Source organism: Diceros bicornis, chromosome 28 (assembly GCF_020826845.1).
Source record: "Diceros bicornis minor isolate mBicDic1 chromosome 28, mDicBic1.mat.cur, whole genome shotgun sequence".
NCBI classification, from domain to species: Eukaryota; Metazoa; Chordata; class Mammalia; order Perissodactyla; family Rhinocerotidae; genus Diceros; species Diceros bicornis.
The window spans coordinates 3,235,782-3,246,032 of record NC_080767.1 but is presented as its reverse complement, the minus strand read 5'-3'; positions in this window follow the sequence as shown (position 1 = coordinate 3,246,032).

Sequence of the window (10,251 nt, the reverse complement as noted above, 5' to 3'; positions counted from 1 at the left end):
AGCCTGAGGTACTGCCACACCACACACTACCCTTCCCCTAAGGACACTGACCCCCACACCAGCAAGGCCAGATCCTGAAGGCTTGGCTTCAATGTGAGACGGTGTTTGGTGGGCAGGGAACTTTACTGCTCCACAGTTTCCATTCAACACCCTTCCCACTATCTGGAGTGCTCATTAGAAACTGAGACATTCTCTGACAGAAAAGTGTAGGAAAATGGTGACTCTATGCTATGGTCAGATTAGCAGAGTACAATATTTCAGCCACCTTATAAACTCAATTGGATTTTGGATAGTTACCCAGTTCTCATGTGTTATATGTTTCTGTAAGGAAAGGTGCTCCAAGTTTCAAACTCAAACTGTTCAAACCCAAGAGCCTCCTGTGTTTCTAAGAAGCCCACGGAGCCCTGTGTCCACCTAATTTACTTCATAGTTTTCAGAAGGCCACATCTGACAAGTGGACACAGGGCCACATTTTGCCACATCTTCAGAGCATGCCAGCAGGGCACAGAATCACCTGTGTGATTGCTTATTAGATTAGACAGCCAGGTGTCCAGAAGCAAGAGGGAGTGACACACACTCTGTGGTCCAGGTTGCCTGAGCATGAGCTCTTCTCTACCTCCTGCTGTGGGATCTGGAAAAGGTAAAATTGGGGGACAATGATACCCACTTCATAGAAAAGGAGGGAGGATCAGGGAGCTGGTGAATGTGAAATGCCCATAGGCTATCTAGTACCTGATAAATGCCCAAAGAAACATGAGCTCTTCAAAGGAAAAAAATTGATTCAGACTTAGTGATACCAATTAGTATTAAGTTAAAATCAAACTAGAAGAAGATCCATGGTTTGTTATGACTCCTACATACAGGAGAGGGTAAAGGTGCAGAGGGGAGGAGACAAGGAGGTGCTAAAGGGGTTCAGAACTGGCATCCCCAAGATATGCCACATTGGCATGTGGAATATTTTGTGCTACAGGCAACCAAGATCCTTTGGGCTCAAGAGAAACTTTTTTTTTTTTAAATTTTTTATTTATTGCAGTAACCTTGGTTTACAACATTGTAAAAATTTCAGGTGTACATCACTACACCTTCACTTCTGCACAGATTACATCAAGTTCACCACCGAAACTTTTACCTTCCCCTTAAAGAATTTAAATTGAGGGCCTTGTCCATAATAAGAGTTATTACCAGAAATAAATTTGTAGGACCTATCTGTAACAAGGCAAACTTCTAATTACTAAACACCTGCTCTTCTTATCATCCTGTGAATTACCCTCCTCCCCTCTGAAGCCTCAGGTCCCTATCCCATTCCTTAGCTCCAGATGGCATATCTAACTCATTTTAGCTTTTTGTCTCTGAACTTCTCATGTACGCAGGGTCTCCAACTCTCTCATGTATGTGGGATTCCCGTATGCACAAAATTAAATTTGATTTTCTTCTGTTAATCTGTCTCATATCAATCTAATTCTGAGGCTATCCAGAAGAACCTAGAAGGGTAGAGGAAAATTTCTTCATCCCTCACAGTGCAATGCATCTTTCTCCAGCAGAGGTTACTTTTGCTGTTGTGTTGTTGTGTTGTTGACTTCACAGTGCCATATTTTGTACATCACAGGTAATTTTCCTCTGAGGCAAAATAGATCTTCCTTCCAAGCCAGGGGGCATAAAATTGTCTCCAGAAGGAAAGAATGGACCTTCAGGCAGCAATCATCTCTTTTGAAACACCAAATAAATCATAACCAAACAAAAAATGATCCATCGCCAGCAGAAATGCACATGGTCCCAGGGAATTTTTCTCATCACAGGTTTTCTTGAAGTGATCTCTTAGCTGTGCAGGAGGATTCTTTAGCCAGAAGGGTGCTCATCAGCCCAGTGGCACCCCATGCAAATGACACATTCTCATCCTTTCTCCAAATCAATTCCTGCCCCTGATTTTAAAAGATGTGTCATCATCAACTATGTTTTATGTTGAGTGGTTAGCCCAAAGTGCAGCACTGACAGGTGGACTGGTGGAAGCTTACTGGGGACAGGCTCAGAAATATGTAAATAACTGCAACGGCTCTAAAGCCTCAAAGCAACTGTCCCCATAATCTGAAATATCCCACTTGGCCTTTGTTTATTCCTGCTTAAGAGCATGTAGTTCTCATACCATTTTAGGATGGCAGTCTAGAATCATGCTCTTTGTTTTCTCACCTGGAATGCCTCCCTGATCTCTCAACATCAGCAGAATTGCTTCAGTGAAGACCAGGCGAGCTCCAGCCCAAGGTCTGCTGTGCAGCTCCATCAGGGAGCGATGACCATTTACATCAGCAGCAGTGACAGAAGACTGGGGTCCAGTCTTCCCCAGCACAGCTCTCTTGCTTCTGTGCTATGACACTTGTAAGTGAAGACATGCCTTAAACAGGAAGATGTGCTGGCAAATGTCTGTTCCCGAGATTCACTCAATGTGAAGCAGCACAGCTTTCATATACAGTGTCTGGGCCCAACCAAGCCCTGTGACTGAGTCTTCTCATTCATAACACTTCATTTGTCTTTTCCTTCACAAGACTATCCAATTTGTGTTTTTATGTTAATTGTTTACTTGATGATTATTCTCTCTTCCACACAGATAGCAAACTCCACAAGGGAAGGGTCCTTGTTTATTTTGTTCTCTATGGTGGTAGCTTTAAAATCTGTCTACACATCCTTTGACACTCCTCCCATTGAGATGTGGGGCTGTGCCTACTCTCCTTGGTGCCAGGACAACCTAAGTGACTGTTGACCAACTGATCACAGCAGAAGTGATGCTCTGTGACTTCCAAAGTGAGGTCCTAAAAGATGAATCAACTTCTGCCTGTTTCTCTTGGGAAATTCAGATTCAGAGCCCTGAGACACATGTGAGAAGAGACACATGTTGTGAAGACGCACAGGCTACATGGACAGGCCACTTGAAGATGGCCCAGCTCACATCCCCAGCTAAGTCCTAACCAGAGTCACCTGGGAGTGAAGATGCCTCTAGATCAGTGCGGTCCAGTGTAACTTTCCACGGTGCTGGAAATGTCCTATATCCGTGCTGTCCAATAGTGTAGTCACTACTCATGTGTGGCTGCTGAGCACTTGCAATGTGGATAGCGTGACTCAGGAAACAAAATGTTAATTTTAATTTACATCCTTATAGTCACTAAGCTAGTTGCTTCTGGATTGGACAGCACAGCTTTATATGATTATCCGTTGAATTACCCCAGCCTTCAGGTCTCCTAGCTGAGCCCCTGACATCATGGAGCAGGAAAAAACCATTCCTTCTCTGCTGTTGTCAAATTCCAGTTCCATGGAAGCCATGAGCAAATTAATGTGGTTGTTTTAAGGATGCTAAATTTGGGTTAATTTGTTATATAGCAACAGATAAACAGAATACTACTGTATACTTAATGCATTCCACGGGGCCAGGCTGCATAAATAAGCATTCTTTAAGTATCTGATAAATGAATGAATGAATCCCTATTTTATAAATAAAGACAATATGACAGTTAATTTTATGTGTCAACTTGACTGGGCCATGGGGTGCCCAGATATCTGGTTAAACAGTATTCTGGGTGTGCTTCTGAGGGTGTTCTGGATGAGATTAGCATTTGGATGGTGGACTGAGTAAAGAAGATGGTCCTCCCTAATGTAGGTGGGCCTGGTCCAACCTCTGAGGGCTTGAACAGAGCAAAAAGGTAGAGGAAGGTTGAATTCTCTCTCTCTGTCTGACTGTTGAGCTAGGCCGTTGGTCTTCTCCTGCCGTCAGACTAGGATTTACACTATCAACTTCCCTGGTTCTTGGACCTTCAGACTTGGACTGAATTATACCATTAAGTCTCCTGGATCTCCAGCTTGCAGATGGCAGATTATGGGAATCCTCAGCCTCCATAATTATGTGAGCCAATTCCTCGTAATAAATCTGTCTATCTACCTAGCCGACTGCTTTGTTCCTCTGGCTAATACAGACAGCAAGCATATAAAAGATCTCTTCACTTATGTTCATGATTATGTGTCCATAGGAAAGGAGAAGCAACACACTGAATATGTAAGTTCAGATAATGAGCATGTTTTGTGTACAATGTACAGTGAGTCAGGATTAGTTTTCTACTGGTATGTGGGACTTGTCCATAAAAATATAATTCCTAATGAATACCGCATTTAGCTTCCTTAAATAGATAAGAGTTGGGCTAATAATTATGCATTGCCTTCCTCTTTGCCTTGTCTGGCTGGATCTTAGGCAGAGCCCTGTGTGAGTGGTGTTTAGGACCTATGTCTGTGGAGGTGTTGGAGATGGAGGAGCAGCCTCTCTAAAGATGAAGCACTTTGGGTGTGTGGGGGCTACAGTAGATGACACAGCCTCCTACTGGGCTTGAGTCCTGCAGACTCTCCCTTCTTCTCCTGCAGACTGGAGACTTGGCAGGAACCCAGAGTTGAGTCCCTGTCTAAGCGGGGATTGTCACTGACTAACCTCCCCAAGTAAATCAAAGGAGGTTGAGTTGGAAGCACTTTACTGTTTCTTCAGTGTTGTTAAGAGATGCAGTTACCAACCACCCTAAGCTGGCCAAACCCTACCACAAGGGTGACACCTGTGCACATGGGCTGAGAAGTGTCCAAGGGTTACCTTTGCTTTATTTTAACGTTAAGATCTCCACCCCAGGAGGAGTTTAAGCCATATTAGCAAAACATGTGATGTATGTGAAAGCACGTTTCCAAATCGCACCTGCGTGAGCTTATGCCCACCTCTGCATGTGATGATGAAACTTTCCTTTTAAATATTCATTCCTCATCTGAAATAAAAGATACCTGTTTTCCCTTGCCCAGGAGCCATGGTTTTGGAAGCGATTCACCGTGGTCTCTTTATTTGCTGCAAATAAATTTTACTTTGTGTGACAACTGCTTCTGGTGAAGGCTTTGATTTCAAATCACCAAGAAGCGAACCCTCTTTGGTTCAGTAACAGGATCATTGTCACAGTCTCTTCCAACAACCTGGACTGGACAGTGAAAGTGTCTTGTCCTGGAGGTGGGGGGTGGGTGGTTAATTGCACTTCTCTATGCCCACAAATAAGTGGCTACTTTTACCTTTTTGAAGTGCCTGCTGTTTGAGTGCTGCTATGAGTTGATGCGTGTGGTTGGGTTGGGGGATTAATTGCTCTGACTGTTTACGTGCAATTCTGCTGCCACAAGAGGTTGAGCTCACAACCCATGTCTGCTGACCCTCAGACAATACATTTGTCATTAAGCCACAGAGCTGCCTCCCTTGGGTTTGTACTTTTCTGTTTGTTTGTTTATTTTCTCATCATATGCTTACTCCACCTCTTTTCCTCTGTAGGGGAGGAAAAATAATTTTCCCTCTATCCTTCTGAGTTCTTGGCTGAGATCCCCTCCTGTAATCATAAAAGAGAAATTAACAGGAGAAAAACAAACAGAAGTTTAATAACATGTATACCTCCTGTATACCTGGGAGATATCCAAGAAAACTGAGTAACACTCCAAAATGGCCCAAGCCACTGTGTTAAAGACCATCTCCACCTAAGGACAAAAAATGTTGGGGGTGGGGACCAGTTATGGAAAGGGACCAGGTAAAGCACAGTAAACAAGGGCAAGGTCATCATAGAGTTTTAGTCCTTGCCTTCCCCACTGATAAGAGTTTTTAGAGATTTAGTCAACCTCTTTTTCCTGGTACTGAGAGGGAGACACCCTTACAAACGGAGACTTCCCTTATAAATGTAAATGTCTCTTACAAAGAGTAACTTCTATCCAGTTTTTCTGAGCTTTCTCTGTGTCTGCTGTTTCTTAAAAGTAACCAGCCCAGGGCTGGCCCAGTGGTATAGTGGTTAAGTTCACGCACTCCGCTTCATCAGCCCAGGGTTCATGGGTTCGTATCCTGGGCGCAGACCTACACGTTGCTCGCCAAAGCCATGCTGTGGTGACATCCCATATACAAAATAGAGGAAGACTGGCACATATGTTAGCTCAGGGCCAGTCTTCCTCACCAACAACAACAACAAAAAAAGTAATCAGCCCCAAACAATCCACATGCCAAACAGACATATTGTGGGGTGGCATATTCTGCTCCCTTACACTTCCAAATTTGTAAATTCCATAGCTCATTGTGATTCCCTGAGTTTACCATGAGAGCCAGAATCCATTAGAAAGCTGTAAAATCCCATTTGAAAAAACTTAAATCAATGTTAAAATCACTTCATTAAATTGCAATTACAATTCCCAGAAAATAGTGTAAAGAGAGGGGAATTATTTTTACATGGTTGAAATTTTTGTAAAATTAAGTCAATCCTTGTCCCATGACCAAGCCTTGGGCCCTGGCCTCTTCCCTCTGTCCTACCTGTTTCCTTCTAAGCATTCCAGGCCCCCTCTGTGTGTCTCAGTCTCTCTTCCTTTCCTGGCTGGTCCAGGTCTCAGCTCCAGCTCCTTCTAGCCCATCTGTTCCCCAGATTTCCCCAAGAAATCTCACCAAGAAAATCTCCATAAAATGCAAATTGGTCCCAAACAACAAACTATTTACATAAAGGCTGAACTCCTACAGAGTATTTGTTCTGAGGAGCTTTCTTTTCTTTAGATAATTAATTTGAAAGAGGTGAGCAGCAAGAGGCCTCATTTAATTAAGGTTAAACATTAGCCACAAAATTGAGGGTGGGGCTTCACCCTTACCTTCCCCAGATGAACCCCGTCTGCTCTTCCCCATTCCAGGATTCCAGGTGCTGTGGTCAAAACCATGAAAAAAAAAAAAAAACAAGAAAAAAAAATAAGAGCCTTACGAGCAGCATATACTGGAGTTTGTTTGGGTTTTTTTAGTGGCAAATACAAATAATTTAGATATTAACCACTGTTTTCAATCCTAATAACTCCATTTGCTTTTTTAGAGAGCTGCACAATCAGTGGTTCTTTTTTGCTTTCATTGCTCATTAAGTTTTTCTAAGTTAAGTCCCAAGGGTACAAAACACATGAGGCACAGTTGGGTTCAGGAAGAAAATACTCCAAACCTGACAGTCTTCTCTGTGGGGTACCACACTGTCATCCCCTGGGCCACTGCTGCCTTCCTCGACCTCCCTTTCCAGTACCTGTTCCTTGAGTTCTCATGGACTCCACCGTGTGCTTCCCACTCCTGCCTCCTGGCAACTGGCATTGTCAGCGCTCATGGGGGACCTTGCCATAGCTTTCTCCATCACTTGTGTGGCACGACCCAGAGTCCTCAGTCCAACATCAAACCTCCTCTCCCTTCACAGAGCACGGCCTCTCCCATTGTCTGCTAACCCAGGATCTGCCCACTGACCCTGAGCTGCACACAACGGTCACTGCAGAGGCTCAGCTGCTGTGTTTCAGGACCTCCTACCTAGTGGAGGACAAAGATTCATAAACAGATCAATTGCCGCATAAAATAGTTCAGAGCTACATAAGAAAATAAACTGTATTAGGAAGTGCAAAAAAACAAACCCATTGATTAACAAGATTGAGGGAAGGAGGAGAGGAGGTGGACAATTGGACAGGCTCACTAGAGAAGGTGATGTTGGATTAGGACCTTAAGACGTGAGAGGGTTGGCCAGGCAGGGACAGGAGGAACAGGGCCTCCTGGGCTGCAGCCCAGCACATGTCTGCGGTGGAGGCCTGACAGGGAGCCAGCAGGGCAGTTCTGTACAGGTGGGCAGGGGCTAAATACAGTACTTAGGGGACCTGAGGTCAGGCACTACTGTTTGCCATAGAAAAATCCTGAATTCAGTACCCTATCTGACTGTGGGGTTTCCCTTGGTGTTCACCCCATTGGCATCTGCCTTGTACTCTGGCCATGTGCCAATCCATCTCTCTATATGGCACACTTATCACACGTTCCCAAGAAAATGCCATCAAACACTCCGAAACAGGCAGGGACACTCAGCTAAAATGTCTCTGCCTCATTTGGTGTCGCTGCCTCAGAAATCTTTGTGGTATCACCATTGATGCCAACATTATACCATGCTTGTTATTATATCTATGTGATAATATATCTCTATAAAATGTGATATGAAACATGCCTCAGCAGAAGAGATCACTAAGTCTTCCTTTTCATTCTAATCATATGGCAAACAAAATAATTCTGTGAAAATAATATGTGAAAATGGCAAAGTATTCATACTTGCTTCTGAAGGTAAGACAGCACAATGAACTGGACAGAATGCTAGGGGCATTAGCATTGGATGATCTGGGGCTGAGTCCCGTCTCTGCCCAGGTGCTTTGTGATCTCCTAAGAGTCTCCTCACCACAAGAGATTTCCCGTGTGCTCCAATATGTTTTACATGAACTTAAAACATTCACACAAACATAAGACATTTACATATTTTACATATTGAAGAAAATACACATGGTATCTGGGCCTGAGTATTTGCTCCACCAATAGTGATGAAATCTTATGGGAACGATACATGGGTGGCAAATAAAGATGCTGTGGCTAAAACCCACTACCTACTGGCAAACCACAATCCTATTGTGATGTTAATAAACATATTCCAAGAATTAAGACAAAATATGTTGTCTCTGCACAAGTTCTAAACTTTGACATAAAATAGTTTGTCCTCTAACTTGTAAAATGCTTACCAAAACTGAAAACTGAACAAACTGAGCAATAAAGGTCTATGAATAGAAAACAGGTCTTGAGAGTATTCAAACAGAAACAGAACAATCTTCAGATTGCAGATGGGTTTTGTGACAGTCGAGGGTGGAGCCCTAGGAGTTGGCTGTTTAGCTATCATTTGGTAAATGAATTACCCAGAAGCTTCTGCCCAGCTGATTCTGGAAATGGAAACCATGAAGACAGGCTGGCGGGGTGGCCTGGGGCTGGGGACTCACGGAGGTAGGAATGGGAAGAAGAAGAAAAGATGCTAACACTACAGACTGAGAGTTGGAGGCTTCCCTAAGGAGTCGATGAGCTTTTATTGACAGCACAATGTTGGCAAGAATAAGATTCTGTAAAGATGCCCGTGACACTGGGATTGGGGTAGCCTGGGTGCAGATTCACACTAGGAAGGCTAGCTGCCCCTTGTTTCAGGAGGGTCCCCTCTCCCTGGAGCCATCTACCAGGTTGACTCCTTAGAGCCCCCTCACTTTTACGTTCTATAAGTCTTGTTCCCTCCTTATAAGGACAAATTGGAAGAATCTTTCCACCCCTACTTTCAAGGCTAAAGCACAGAGGTGGGAGCACTTTTCTGCAGCAAATGCAGACCCCAAATGCAGTGAGGATGTTGACCTAGGGACCCTGCACAGCAAATTAAGGAGCCTTTGATCTTTGGGAAAATAAGGCTCTCTTATGTTAAGTTGAAGATTAAAAGAACCTCTCCCTACCCAATAGAAAGTGTCCTCAGGCATACTGAGCATCAAAGAGATTCTAAAAACCAACATTTTTTTTTTGTTGTTTTGCAGGCGAAGATTCTCCCTAAGCTAACATCTGTAAAAGACAGCAATTTGATGAGAAATGGAAAAGGAATGCATAATATGCACCTGTTTACCATCAATAAGCTGTAGATTTAAAAAATACTAAGTATGAAATTTGGTAAATCATGTCTTGTACCTTGGAAGACATTTAAGTTTTCAGAAAAAATTTTCTTTCAATATTTTGTCATTCCCAAGTTGCCGCCAGGTCAAGCAGTCTTGAAACTGGAGGGTAATAGATGTATCAAATTGCATAAAGTCAGTGGCTGTGCCAAGCAGCATCTCTCATCACAAAGTAAAACACTTGAGTGTCAGATCAGTCACACTAGGGAAGAATGAAAGACCTCTCTGCAGTAGCCATCTCTGACTTCACAGGAAGAACATTACAAATGGGTGGCTCTAGGTGCAAGAGGTTATTTCAGATGGATACAAATGAACTTCATGAATTCACAGGAAGAGAACTTTAGATGGAAGTGGGTACCAGCATGTCATTTGGAGAAAATACTATGTTTAAAATTATTAACCTGAAAGGATATGTAATTGAAAAATACCTGGTAATAGGTAATTCTATGAAATAAAACAGAAAGTAGAAAATATTTTAAATTGAATGAAAGTAAAATGCAAAATCAGAATTTGTAGGATTCTGCTACAGCTGTATTCAAAGAAGTTATAACATTAATCACCTGTACTCAAAGAACAGAAAGGTCTCAATCAATGACCTCAGATTCCACCTTAGGAAATAAGAAAAAAAAGAACAAATTTAACCCCAAGTAAGTAAAAAAAAAAAGGAAATAATAAAGATCATAGCAGAAATCACTAAAATAAAAGCAGAAAACAGCATAG